We start from the raw sequence: 14,348 nt of genomic DNA on the forward strand, positions 1-14,348 counted from the left end.
TATACAATGGTTTAAATATTGATATTTTATTTCTATCGCGCTCGTACACAAGTGTTTCAGAGCATGATACGGCAAGGGCAGGGGGACAGGGGAGAACAAAAACAACGTTCTTACTAGGCCCAGTGACATTGAGAACGCGCACTTGCATGGGAGAGGGGGAGGGGAAAAGTGCATTGAAGGGGGAAAAGTGGAAAGTGCGGAGCAAAGGAGAAACCGATAAATAATAATAAATAAGAAAGGCAACAAACAGCAGTAGTGCAGCCAGCAATTGGCTAGTGCTGGATTTAAGGCAGCAGACAGGGTAGGTCTAATAAGTGCAAGATGAAAAAAGGGAGTGGCTGTATGGGTACAGATATAGACCCCAGTGCAAGGGGTGGCCCGGAGGCAGTGCAGGAGGGTGGCAGGGTGAGCAGGACCCTGGGCCCGGAGGACAGAGGGTGGCCAGGTGCACAGTGCCAAGACATAACAGATCAGCAGGGCAGAGGGGGAGCGAAGGCAGAAGCAAAGAGAAAGGTCTTGAGGTCCTTCCGGAACCGAAGATGGTTCTCCTCAAATTTAAGAGTGGCAGGGAGGCTCTTCCAGAGGGACGCCCCAGCCGAGACAGAGATCTGCACCCAGCTTGTTTCTTTGAAAAACGACTGACCCTGAGGGAGTTAGAGGAGCGAAGAGCTCGAGAGGGGAGGTATTTGCGGAGGGATAGCTGAAGGTATTTTGGACCAAGGCCCCAGAAAGCCTTGTGGACAATGCAGAGGGTTTTGAATGTAATCCTTGCATCCACTGGGAGCCAATGGAGAGATTTCAGAGCTGGAGAGAAACGATCCCAGGGCTCGAGGCCAAGGACAAGTCTGCAATTATCTTCTGGATTAGTTGCAGAGGGCGAAGAGTAGAGGCAGGTAGATATAGAAAGAAGCTGTTTCAATAGTGCAACCTAGAGAGAACCAGAGCTTGGGAGACCATGAGCTTCTGGGTGAAGGAGAGGAAAGGAAGAGTACCTCTGAGGAGGTGCAGTAGGAAGTTTGACTTTTTAGAGACCTCAGATGTGGGCAGAGAAGGAAAGTGTGGAGTCAAAGATGACCCCGAGGCTCTTAGCCTCATAGGTGGGGGTAGGAGGAGGGCCAAGGGAGGCCGGCCAGAGAGTGAGGGGAAAGGATGGCGAAGGAGTGAAGAACTGCAGAAGCTGGTTAAATGGAATGGATTCAGAATTTGGTATGGATACATATACCAATCGTTCATTAGGGATGTGGTCTTGTGAAACATGGTTGCACAGAGTGCATGTATGTGTCCACGTGTATGAAATCTAGAAGATTTCATTCATAGGGATGTTTTAGATGACATCACTTTTGGTACACAAATGCACAAAAGATAAGAGAACGATCAGCAACTATCTATTCTCCAATTGGACGTCATACTTTGCAGGGGACTTTGGTAGCCGTGTGGATAAACCAACTGGTTGTACCCGCAGATAAAGCTGTTTGTATTTTGGTGCAGTGATCATATTATTTTATCAATGTTTTAGCACATATTTTTACATGTCTTTCTCTTTGTATGTTCTCACCTTAAGACATGCGTGATTTAAATGTCAAACCTTTGCAATACGCGTTTTTCAGTGCATTGGAAAAAATTGACATGTACTCAGGGCTTTGGGAGGTTTCTCTCAGTGTATCCCGGGGTTATAGCCGCGGTTATGTCATTTGTCTATTTTTTTAAAATTGTATTATTCAATTGTGTTTCAAAGTATTATTTAGAAGGATTGTTTTGGGTTTTATTGACTGTAATAGGTTGTAATAAAAATGTGTTGGCCATTTTTTTTTTTTACAGTCTTCTTTTTGTGCTGTTGATTTCTGGAAGCTATGAAAGATACCTTTTGGGGAAATTTTGAGATTCTGATTCCAAAACTCAGAGTGTGTAGATGTGCTGTGTTTGGCTATTGTGAAGATCTATTCATTCTTTGGAGCAGCTGAAGGTCAGTGATTGTGTGTTTTTGTATATTTCATGTATAATATGAATTGTTTATATTAGATGAATTAAGTATGTTTAGGTTTCTGATTCAATACAGTTTAGAAGTATTATAATTAGGGTTTTCCATATTTGCTTCAGTCTTTTCAGGTGAGTGATCAAGCTATGCTATGGCTTATAGTTATGCTATTTTATGTTACAGCATATAGTTATGCTATGGTTATGTGTGAGAAAATATATTTCCAATAAAGATGGTTTTTCACTGTTTTGTTGAAGTATTTATTTGATAATTTGCTGATAATGTGGCTTTGGAGCAGCGAGATAAAACGGACGTGAGTCTCCTCGGCTCCCGCTACTGCAGCTAAATTCCTGATCTAAACACCTGTTTCCCAATTCCTGCAGGGCCTTTAAACATTCCTGCCGAGTAATGGACATCCTGTGGCACAAACAGATTGCAGGGCAGAGAGAATCGCTCCTGAGAAAAAGAGTTAGAATCGTGTGAAAGTCGGCGCGGGTACTGACCCACACATATCCAAGATGGCCACCTGAACGAGGACAGCATACGTGCTGCAAGCGGAGACCAGTGTTGCACTACTGGAAAACCCAGACCGCCGACCCGAGCATCATCTGCGGCGGGTAGGGAACGCTGTCCTGTGGGCTGTCCAGGTGGTTCCCAGCCCCCACATAAGAAGCCCCAGCAGGACAAAGACAGCAGCGGCCGGGCAGGGTGAACGACTGGCAGAATCCTGCCCTGCAATGCTCTGCACCATCCCCATCCAACCACAGTTCTCCCAGAAGAGGGGGATCAGTAAGAGCGTGGAGTGAAGAAAGGGGGAAAAATATAGCCGCCAAGGCAGCCGTACCGGTGAGTGCCCTCCCAGCATCCAACACACCGCGGATCATAGAGGCCCCTAGCCATAAACTGACCCACTCTGGGGGAGTCACACAGCTGCTCAGCCACCCAGCAACACCAGTGCAAATACTGCCCTGAGCAAGGGACCGGAGGGCCTGCAGAGTACCGCGGTGACGGTACATACTAAGCCTGGAGTCAGGGAACCTTCTCCAGCCATCAACTGAACCACCTGGGGGGGAACAGCACAACCTCATAACCGCCTGGCAACGGCAGCACACACATTACCCTGGGCAATAAGCAGTCAGTCCCGCAGTGATACACAACACCGGTGGCTGAGATGCCCGCCGCCTTAGAACCCTCTCCAGCCTGCCAAAGAGGCATGAATGAGGTAACCCAAGGGAATGTGACAGAGATGCTTGGATTTGGAAGCACACACTAACGACACAAGCCACGGTGCTGGGGGTTGCTGCACGGGCCAAAAAAGGCAGAAACTGGTTATTAGCACAGCATCAGGTCCCAGAAAAGGCTCATCACACGGCGCATAATCCTCAAGTACAGTCCTAAACTGCAGGGCACCATAATAGCTTCACCAATCACCAAGGGCAAAGGGAAACAGGCACGTCTACGCAGCATTAATTCTGAATTCAGTGGGGCAAAACTACTACCGAGCTGGCTACTCCTCTATGCAGAACAAAACAGCTTCTCGCCCCTCAGCATAACTGGAATACCTCGTGTTGGCTATAGGACCATAAGACAGAGCGTCAAACTCTACGAGAACTCAGACCAAAAAGCACACTGCTCCTCAACCATTAAGGACAGTAAACAATTTAACAGAACTACACCTGTCCAACCGCAAGACCCAATAGCGAGCATGGGGAAAAATAAACCGAAGAAACACCCTATACAAAACAAAATAGACCAGTACATAATACCCCCAACGCAAGTCCATGATCTCCAAACACTGCCCTCCATGGAAACAGATCCAGAACACATGCTATCTCTAAAGAATGTCATGGCTGCCATAGCGGAATCCCACACATCAATGGAGCAGATGATGGACGGGATAAGCCTGGACGTCTCCCTCCTCAGACACGACTTACAAAAACTATTAGTGCGCACTGAACAACGCATCTCCAACACAGAGGATGGACTACACAACATGCAACAGCAACTCCAAGGTGTCACAACCAAGCTCAAGACACTGGAAGACAGAATCTAGGAAGGAGAAGGGAGATCCAGGCACAACAATGTTTGCATACTTCGCATACCCGAAAAAACAGAAGGCCCCTGCATGGAACTCTTTCTTGAACAATGGCTTACAGATCTGTTCGACCCGAATTCCTTCTCTAAGTTGTTTTCCATTGAAAGAGCACATCGCATACCCACGGGAAGGCCAGTGCCTGGTGCACCCCCACGTACCGTAATAGCAAAGCTTCTAAACTATAGAGACCAAGATGCGTTGCTGCAACGGGCAAGTGCCAAGGGCACTATCACCTTCAATGGCTGCAAGATTGCCTTCTTTCCCGACTACACTAGGGAAGTGCAGAAAGCCAGACAATCTTTTGACCAACTCAAAAAGCAACTTCACACACTGGGAGTCAAATACAGACTGCTCTTCCCTGCCCAGCTTAAAATCTACCACAAAGGAACCACAGTCCACTTCAACGACCCCAAGGAGGCATGGCGCTGGGCCAAGCAGCACATAGATGGAGACTGGTCGACACCTCGAAGCAACAGGGGCAGAAACCCCAGATCGCCAGCTGACCAACGACCGGTACCACCACAGGTGCCAGGACAAGACCTGCTGGAAGACATAGGTGGCAGATCCCCGCCTCGATCTCCAGCACGGCCCCCGTGCACAGCAGTGAGTAGAATACTGCGATACCTAATGATCCGCCGAGTGAACCGACACCTCACAGAGGGCGTTACATGCTTTCACAATGCAGCTACGCGGAGGGCCATCTGCCCTCTCTGTTCACCCCATTGTTTTTTCTACAGAGCAAAAGGCAACACTCCCCAGCCACTCACCCTAGGGTGTAACTGTTTATGTTATAGTTCAGTACATGTAAGTTGTCTGGTTGACAACCGAGAGTTCTTATGTTCAGGCGACTGATGCTTCTGGTTGGGTGGAGTATAGGGTGCGGGGATATGGGTTTGTTCAGTTCGGTTATGAAACTGACCCGTCAAGCACAACACATACCGAAGTCAGATAAGAAGGCAACACCACACAAACCCGGCTCATCAGGCCACCGTCCACAGCACACATTTCTCCTACCTCAGGAGGACATGGCAAGACGTAGCAACACTACCAGCATCTCCAGAATCCTCAAGTTCATGACATGGAATGTCAATGGCCTGGGCAACGGGGTTAAACGCTGACTAGTCGTGCAATACCTAAATAGACACACCCCAGACATAGTATTTCTGTTTGAACCCCACCTGGCAGGCACAAACTCCACCCTATTCAAGCGCACAAACTATAGACTTGCGTTACATGCTGGCTTTACCATGGGCTCTCCTGGCATCATGATACTAGTACATAAGAGGCTCCCCTTCCATCTAAATACCGTCACCCAGGACACAGGCGGCAGATACGTATACGTGACAGGGGCACTCTGGGAACAATCCATTGCAATGTTAGCAGGCTAGCGCCACCCACCCTACTATCTTCGCTACTTACCAACATTACCCCTTGATCACAGAAGACACGTCTAATATCATGATTATGGGAGGTGATTTCAATGAAGTCATGAATGCTGGATTAGATCGCTCACATCTACGCAGTAGAAACCCCAGCGTACCTACCAAACTCGCCACATTTGCAAATGCCCTGGGCATGCGGGACACATGGAGAGACCTCCACCCTAATAATAGAGAATACTCCTATCACTCTGGGGAACACGCCTCTCTTTCTAGACTAGATTACTTTTTTCTCCCGTCAACTGACATACACAAGGCACACAAGACATATCTACTCCCCAGAGGAATCTCTGATCACTCCCCACTGGTATTAGCACTCAATACATCCAGACCAACCCCCCGTCCCAGTTGGCGCCTCAACAATTACTACTTGGGTATTCAAGAACTAGTAGGTAGATAAGATCCAAGAAACGACCAAATCATACTTTGAACTAAACACAGAGTCCGCAATGGACCCTGGGGTGCTATGGTAGGCTTACAAGGCAGTATCATCTCATGGACTACCGCATACAAAAAGAAATACCTTCACAAGATACACGAGGCTGAACAGCAGGTAAAACGAGCAGAAGAGATACACCTAGCCCAAGACACGGCCGAAACAAACTGGGCCCTACTACTAGCACAGAAACGCCTTCAGAACGTAGCCTTAGACAATGCAAGGCAAGCACACAGTGCGATGCGGGCGAGGATATATGAAACAGGGGATAAAGCCAGCAAAATGTTGGCATGGCTAGAACGCAGAGAGCAGGGTCACAGTCAAGTCTGACGGCTTGATACAGGAGGCCCAAACCCACTAGTGTCAGACCAAGACATAGCGGAGGGATTTGCGGCCTACTATGCCGATCTGTATAAGACACTCACCACCCCATAGATGCTTCGATTATGGAGGAAATTACTCTCCCCACTATACACACGGCGCAACAAGACATACTAGAGAAGGAAATAACATAGGAGAAGGGTCTGAGTGCCATGTCTGGACTCCAATCCGGAAAGTCTCTGGGCCCAAACGGCTTCCCGGTTGAGCTATGGCGGAAAGTGGGAGCGAACGTAATCGCCCCGCACCTACTGCGCATGTACCAGTATGCATGGAACCAGGGATCCCTAACCCTGGACCTAAAAGAAGCCACAATAATAGTATTACCCAAGGTGGATAAACCCCCCAAAATCTGTAGCTCATACAGACCTATCTCAAATATAAATAATTAAACAAAAATATTAGAGGACCGATTGCAGCAAGTCATCCCTTCATTGATCCAGCCAGACCAATGTGGTTTCATGCCCCAAAGATCAACCCGCATGAAACTCTATAGGCTACACTCAGCCCTGGAAAGGGCAGACAGTCTTCAGAGTCCATTAGCATTACTAGCAATCGACTTTGAAAAAGCCTTTAATTCGGTGCGATGGGAGGCCAACTGGGAAATAATGAGCCACATGGGTTTCGGCCGGTATTTTATGAGCTTGGTGCAATTGCTATATAGCTGCCCAAGCGCCAGAACTAAAGTTAATCGCTGGCAGTCAGACTCTTTTATTTAGGGCAGGGGCACGAGGCAGGGCTGCCCTCTGTCAGCCATGATCTTTGCGATCGCCATAGAACCCCTGGCTATACTCCTGAGAAACACCACACTTTGGGAGGGCTTCCGATGGTCAGCACATGGGAGGACAAAGTTTCACTCTATGCAGACGATGTGTTAATCTATTTGAAAGACCCGTTTAACTCCTGCCACAGAGTCACGCACATGCTAAAGAGATACGAGGCCTTTAGTGGACTATGCATAAATTGGTCCAAATCTACACTGTTCCCCATAGGTAGCACAATCACCACAATACCAGCAAACTGTCCCTATCGCATTGTAATGGAACAATTTAAATATCTTGGCGTACAAATCACAGACAGCCTCACAGACTACATACCCATGAATGTACATCCAATCGTGGCAAGATTCGCGGAGGACACTCGCCATTGGATCTCCCTGCCACTGACGCTGTTAGGTAGAGTGGCCCTCTTCAAAATGATTGCTCTTCCTCGGTTTCTGTATATTTTGCTAAATGCACCACTTCATATGCCAAAGCATGAATTCCTCAACATTGATTGTGTCCTCCGGAAACTACTATGGTGCGGGGGTCATCCACGGATAGATCCCCCTACACTTCAAAGGTCCATATGGGAGGCGGCAATTGGACTGCCCAGACTGCAAAAATACTACTGGGCTGGTCAGATGGCAGTGGTGAACAACATGCTACACGGCGATGCGAACTATGTAGGTCATGAAAACTGGAGCGTCGTGGGACAACAGAGTGGCAGTGCATTACCTTGCAGCTCTCCTCCCTCATCACCTTCATCATGAATATAGGACATACCACTGATGTATGAATGGCAGGTTGGTACATTAAACCAAAGATGTGTAACAGATTATCTTGCAACACCTTTATGAATATGAATTAACAAGTTATGATAATTTATGCCATGTTTACTGTGCTCAGAACTAAAATGCCCACTTTGCACCTTCAGTTTATATTGATCAATGAATGTAGAGAGAGAAGACCATGTGCCCTTTTTTCCAATTTTTGTGAAGGAATGCCTTTTCTCTAATAGGCTGACATACCTCTTGTAGATTAGCCTCATATGATTGGAGAATGTGTGTGAAAGTGTGTGAAGGATTGTATGTAGTGTAAATAAAATGAGAAAAGTATAGTTTCAACAGGTGACAACTGAGTTTCTCAGTTTGTGGTGAATTTTTGTTTGGCACAGTACATTTTCAAGATGCTAGGCCTGAATGAAACCTGAGCTAATTGTGTAGATCATAGTGATCATGTGTTTAATTAAATTAAATTAGTTAAATATGAAAAAAACATACAGCCTTGAACCTTAGTCTGTCAGAGTTCAAGGCCCAGCATTTAAACCCTGACCACAATGGTTTGCTGTTTCACAGGGCATACATTTTATACTTCGCCTATAATTTAATAAGTTCAGTGATAAAAGACTAGGTATGAAACTTGTGAGAATCAAACAATAAAATCATTGTATCATAATGGTGAAGTACTGCATCCCCAACTCCTGCAGGCCAGGGTTCTCCAATATTAGTGTTCAGCATAAATGGGATTTTTTAAATTTACTTTTTTCTGTTTTATAATATTGCCCAGAGACGGTGTAGTCCTCTTTCTGAATATATGTGCAGTCTAAGGGGGAATATGTGGTGTGAGAGTGCGCATGTCATCTGAAAGGGTGTGCATGCAATGTGTGTGTGTTTGATGTGAGCGTCTGTGTGTGTACATGATGTGAAGGTGTGTATGAGTAATTGTGCATGCAGTGTGCATTTGCTACGTGATGGCGAGTGTTAGTGTGTTTGCATGTGTGTGCACCCATGCGTATGAGTATTGTGACATGTCGAGTGTGAGTTTTCAGTGTCAGTGCATGTGTATGTGTAATGTGTATTTGTAATGTGTATGTGTAATGTATATGTGTAGGTGTCTGTGTGTGTCTGTGTGTGTGTCTGTGTGTGTGCATATCCCCCTGTAATTCGGATGATGCCCATCCAGTTTTTTTTTTTTGTTGCATTTTGGGACTTGTCATTTTGTCCATCAAGTGTCCTGTACTGCAAGTCTCAAAATGCAAAGTAAAAAGGAAATCTAAATGATCATCTTCCAAATAACAAGGGACGTTTGGCATATAACTATATATACAACTCATGCAACTTGGCTATATTCATGATTTCTCCTGCAACTCTATTCGTTTGGGTTGAATGGCAGGAGGGGATCTGTAAATTGTTGAAGGAGGAGGTATATAGTGTAGAATCAGAGGGGGGAAACAAGTAAAATATGTTTTTTTCAGCTCAGGAAAGTGAGAATTAAGGTCTGGAGAGGAGTGCTGTCTACTTGCCCCTGCCGCTTTCAAAGTCTAAAAGTATCACAATATATTAAGGGAATAATGGGACTGTGTGGCAAGCCCATCCATTGAGCTGCAAAGAAAGTCTTGTTTGCACTGGCTCACTTGCAATGGAAGACGCAATACCATTAATAACACATTGGTAGTGCAGCTCAAAAGACCTTCTTAAAATCATGCAGTGATTGGGTTAATGTTTCCATGAAGGAGGCCACATGGATCAAAAGCATGCCTGTTAAGACTACAGGGCCCAGAAAACAGTTTTAAAATAAAAATAAAAACATTCTTCAACCCTGGATCTGCCAGAGTTAAACGACCAGCATTCAAACACTAAGCCACAATTGCTTAGTGTTTCATGCTGCATACATTCCATACTTAGACTACAATTTAATATGTCAAATTGTAAAAGATTGCGACCTCTCACGCCAAAACATGCTTGCATCGAGAGGTACAAAATGCAATGTTCCTGCAGGTTTATGCCATGCCAATTGCGACCTCTCATGACAAAACATCCTTGCACCAAGAGGTCCCTGCATCCCAACTGGCTGTGTTAAACTGCGCACGCCCAAACGGAACCTGTGGCAAAACGGTCATGCCATATGAGCATGCACTTAACTGGCCAGGCCCAAATGTCCTTTCCCATGCTTGAATCCTAGTTTTCTGGCCGGTCTCTTGGTGACTGTTATGATACATCGAACAATGTCAACTAACCACATTTAAGCAACATGGAAACGGGAAAGAAATGACCGGCTGAAAGAATAACATATGCCCAGGTACTTTCTGAAATAAAAAATCAAAGGTTGTCACCATGAATATACTCAAAGTACTGCTTAGCTTCAAAGTGAGTAAGGTGCCGGCCCCTAAAACCATTTTGCGCTAAGTGGTCTTGTAACGTTGCTTTGCTTATTAAGCACCATAGACTGAGGGAGCTGGCCTTTTACTCACTTTGAAGCTAAACAGGGTCAGTCCTGGTTACTGCATAGGTTGAAGACCAAAGTCACCAGTGATTTGTCACCCTCTATGGGCCTCAATTTGCGGTACCGTAATTAGCACCTTCCCCATTCCCATTATGCCCTATGGGGCAAAAATGGGAATGGGGAAGGGCAATGGAAGGGGGAATTACCGCCCGCCAACCTTGGAATAGGGTGGTAATTCCCCTTTCCACCAAGGCAGTGCCGGTATTTTACCGCCTAACGTGTAATGAGGCCCAATGTCACTGTAGATGTAAAAATATCTATTTGATAAATTATGTATAAAAGATTGTAGGCTTTGAGTACTTCCAATGTTTTTAGGTAATGCCCTGTGCAATAAAACTATTTGCTGAGGATCATAGACTCGGGTTAAGCTGCATGCTACACGCCCCTTGTTTTATGGGGGATCTCTTGGTGACTGTTGCCATGCATCACACAACCCCAACCAACCACATTTAAGCAGCAGGTAAAAGGGAAAAAAATGACCAGCTGCAAAAATAACATGCCCAGTTATTTTTGCACCCACAGTGAAAATGAAAAGCTTGCACCCATGAATATATATACACAGTAAGTGAGCATACATCTTAAAGTGAAATATACAAATGTAGTTCAATAGACCTACTCCTTAGATGTAAGTGTGCTAGACAAAATAGCATTGAAACAAAAAGTAATGAACACCAGAAAAATGACCTGAGAGCGGAAATGTTTCAATAAATATGCTGTCAAAGTATAAAATGTGCTCACCTTTTAAACCCAGCATTCTGTTCTGAAATATTCCCTGAAAAACTAAAGCCTAATACGAAACAAGTGCTTGTGGTCTTGTGGGTAAGTGCCTGCACTGGGAACATGACAACCTCAGTAAAATCCTGGTAGCCAATACTTGAGCAAACTTCTCAACTAAAAAATGTTACACTGTCAACCCACATGTGTCCGTTGGTGGTGCCTTGAAAAGCAGCCACAATCAGGGGGGACGAAACTTCACAATTGTCCAGAATTACAAACTCTCTTACCACATTGTGGGCAAATACTCATGACTTACTTTCCCTCTCATTTACCCGTCTCACCCCCATGTCTAGCTTTCAAAAATACTCTGCTTTATTAAATCTAACTTAAAAAGTAGACATACCATAGTGTCACTCAAATATATAAATCCTTATAGAACTATGTTAGACTAAAAGTGTACAATTGTGGCATTATTCCCCCATCTTGGCTGTGAGACTACAACTACCAGATTACAATTCAGCAGAAGGCAAAAAATGATCTCTGAGTGCAAAACTTTCAAGGTATGACAGTAGCACAGTTTAAAAAAATAAAATAATTTGGATGCATATTCGGTTACCCATTGTCAAATTTACCCACAATCCACTGTGTATTTCAATATCCCCTTCCTCCTCACCTGTGTCTTCTGAACAGGACTTTTGCTTCCTCCCTTTCTTTTTTTCATTGATCAGGCTCCTTCTTGGAGAAGACGTAGGGCCTTCCCTGGATGGAAGCCACAATGCTGTCGCAGTAACCACAGCAGTCACTGGACCCCTGCCCAGGAATGCCAAAACAAGAGGAAAAAGCACAAGGCTGAAAAAACCTCTTGCTCGGCAAGGTGCAGTCGAAGTCCATCAGTTGAAGGTGTTAAACACAACCGGATAGTTCCATGGATGGTACCCTCAGATTCCCCAATAGCGGAGAAAAGGTAAGGAACAGGAAGAGAAATAACAATCCAATGTCCAGTATGGAAAGCCACAGTGAACACAGGTAAGAGGCACGTTAGGCAAGGAGACACCAAACAGGGTAAGAAAAAGAGGGAGAAAAGGAAAGTGAAACTGCGTGGCAAGAGAAAACCACAGCGGAAAACTGGAAACAGGAAACAGCGCAAGTGTTGAGGCACTGCAGAAGAGCCGATGCGTGGTAGGAGACGCAGCCAGGGAGAAATCAACAGCAGGGTAAAAGGAAAGCAGCCAAAGCGGCTGACCAAGAGGAAAACACTACCTACAGAGCCCAAAAGCAGAAGTTAGCGATAGGGTTGCAACGCAAGGAAGGAAGGGAGAGGCGGGACTAAGAGCCCAAAAGAAAGTGAAACCAAAAAGACTAGACCGGCACCATAGAAAGAAAGGAAACATGATGGAACATTCTAATGGCGGCGGAGTCGCCAGGAGTACCAGAGCCGCCAGGCTGGTCAACCCATGACACCCATCCATGCAGTAACCAGGACTGACCCTGCTTAGCTTCAAAGTGGGACTGAGCCTGCTTAGCTTCAAAGCAAGGAAAGGGTTGGCCTGCTTCTCGAAGTGGTCTTGTAACTTTGGGACATTTATTGGGCAACATGGCCTGAGGAGGTTCTCTCCTGGTTACTGCATGCATGAGAGACCTGGATGGCAATTGTGTCTGGCCATGGCCAGTGATTTTTTCACCCCTGACATCACTATATGTAAAAATACCTTTTTTTTAAAAAAAAAACTGTAACCACAGGTACTGAACTACACATACCTCAACTGTCCGTAGTCCTTTATAGCCTCAAATATAGCAGTGAATATCAGCAAAACGGCAGGAAAAGAAAATGCTTTCCTCCTCCCCATGCCCTCACCAAGTGCTCTCCCTCATCTGTGCCAGCTCCTCCACTCCCCAGATGTCCACCTCACCTCCCCTGCCCTCTACCCTTTCCCCCCACAACACACGCTGTTTTTAAACGCAGTTTGCTTTGAGATATCGGCTATTCGAGTCTATAGCCGAGGCTACAGAAAGTTTTTCTTGCAAACTCAGTACGTAGACCCCCTCCAACTCTCAAATTTCTCTTAGTGCCCTACAGCCACCCCCACCTCTAGCCTAATTGCATGTGTTTTGACCTACAAATAGCTTTTTTCCTGAATTTCATTTTCACATATACTCGGTTATAGCCGCGGATAACCCTTGCATTGAGAGAAATACAAGATGGTAGTCATTTAATTTCGAAAAAAAAAACTGGTTTTGGGTAAATCCCTGGGATATCTCTATATATTTTTGGGAAGGGGGCATCCCCTTCTCTGTGAAAAATGTTAAAAACGATTGCATGTGAGTCAACGCATTGTGCCCATGTTGTTTCAGGCCTCGTCTAAATCCGTCCAGCAGTTTGGGCTGTGCGCTCTGGCAAAAATGTACCTTGTTTGTCTATGATCACTTTCGAACTTTCTGCCAAAACCATTAGTCAAATCAAAAGTTATTAACAATAGAATTTTGAGGGGTTCCTGTGGTCGTCTGACTCACCTAAGTATAGGGCAGCTATCTCCACCCTATAATATATATTTTGATTGTTAAATATTTTAAAGAAGTGAATGGAGTTTTTTGTATCTACAATGAGAAGTGTCTTTCCTCTATAGCATGATTATTGAATATAGCTGTTACTGGTTGTGTACTAGGAATACATTCAGTATTAACTTAGTACCATTATGAAGAAAAAAAACATCAATATTACTCTTGTTTTTTTATTGTAAAATACATGTTATTCTGTTTTAGAATTAATCTTATTCTACAAAGATGACGACACATAAAAAGGTATTAGATAAGATATCGAATAAATAAGATATATATATATATATATATATATATATATATATGTGCAATGCACATATGAATACACACAGACTTGTATATTTTTTTAATATTATTTATAGCTGCGGCTACAGCATCAGCCAATGAGATGCAGGTATATGCAGGCAAAGCTTAGGCCCATTCGGCAACATAACTGCTGCTATAAGTGAATATTTGGGGGGATTCTAGTCATGGAAACTGCATACAATAAATTACAATAGATCTTATAATATATTTTTGCAGCCTGTGCTCGATTTCATCTCTTTTTTTAAACTTAATGGGTGGCCCTTAAAAAAAGCCATTGTGGGGGAAGAAAAGAGGAGGTAGAATAGGGAAGGAAAACACATAAGGACGAAACACATAAAGGGAATTCAAATAAAAAAAATCATATATTTATGGGAATTTTCTTTATTTTTATTTTATTTGTCAA

This window comes from Ambystoma mexicanum, chromosome 8 (assembly GCF_040938575.1).
Source record: "Ambystoma mexicanum isolate Mex_15411 chromosome 8, UKY_AmexF1_1, whole genome shotgun sequence".
Taxonomy (NCBI): Eukaryota; Metazoa; Chordata; class Amphibia; order Caudata; family Ambystomatidae; genus Ambystoma; species Ambystoma mexicanum.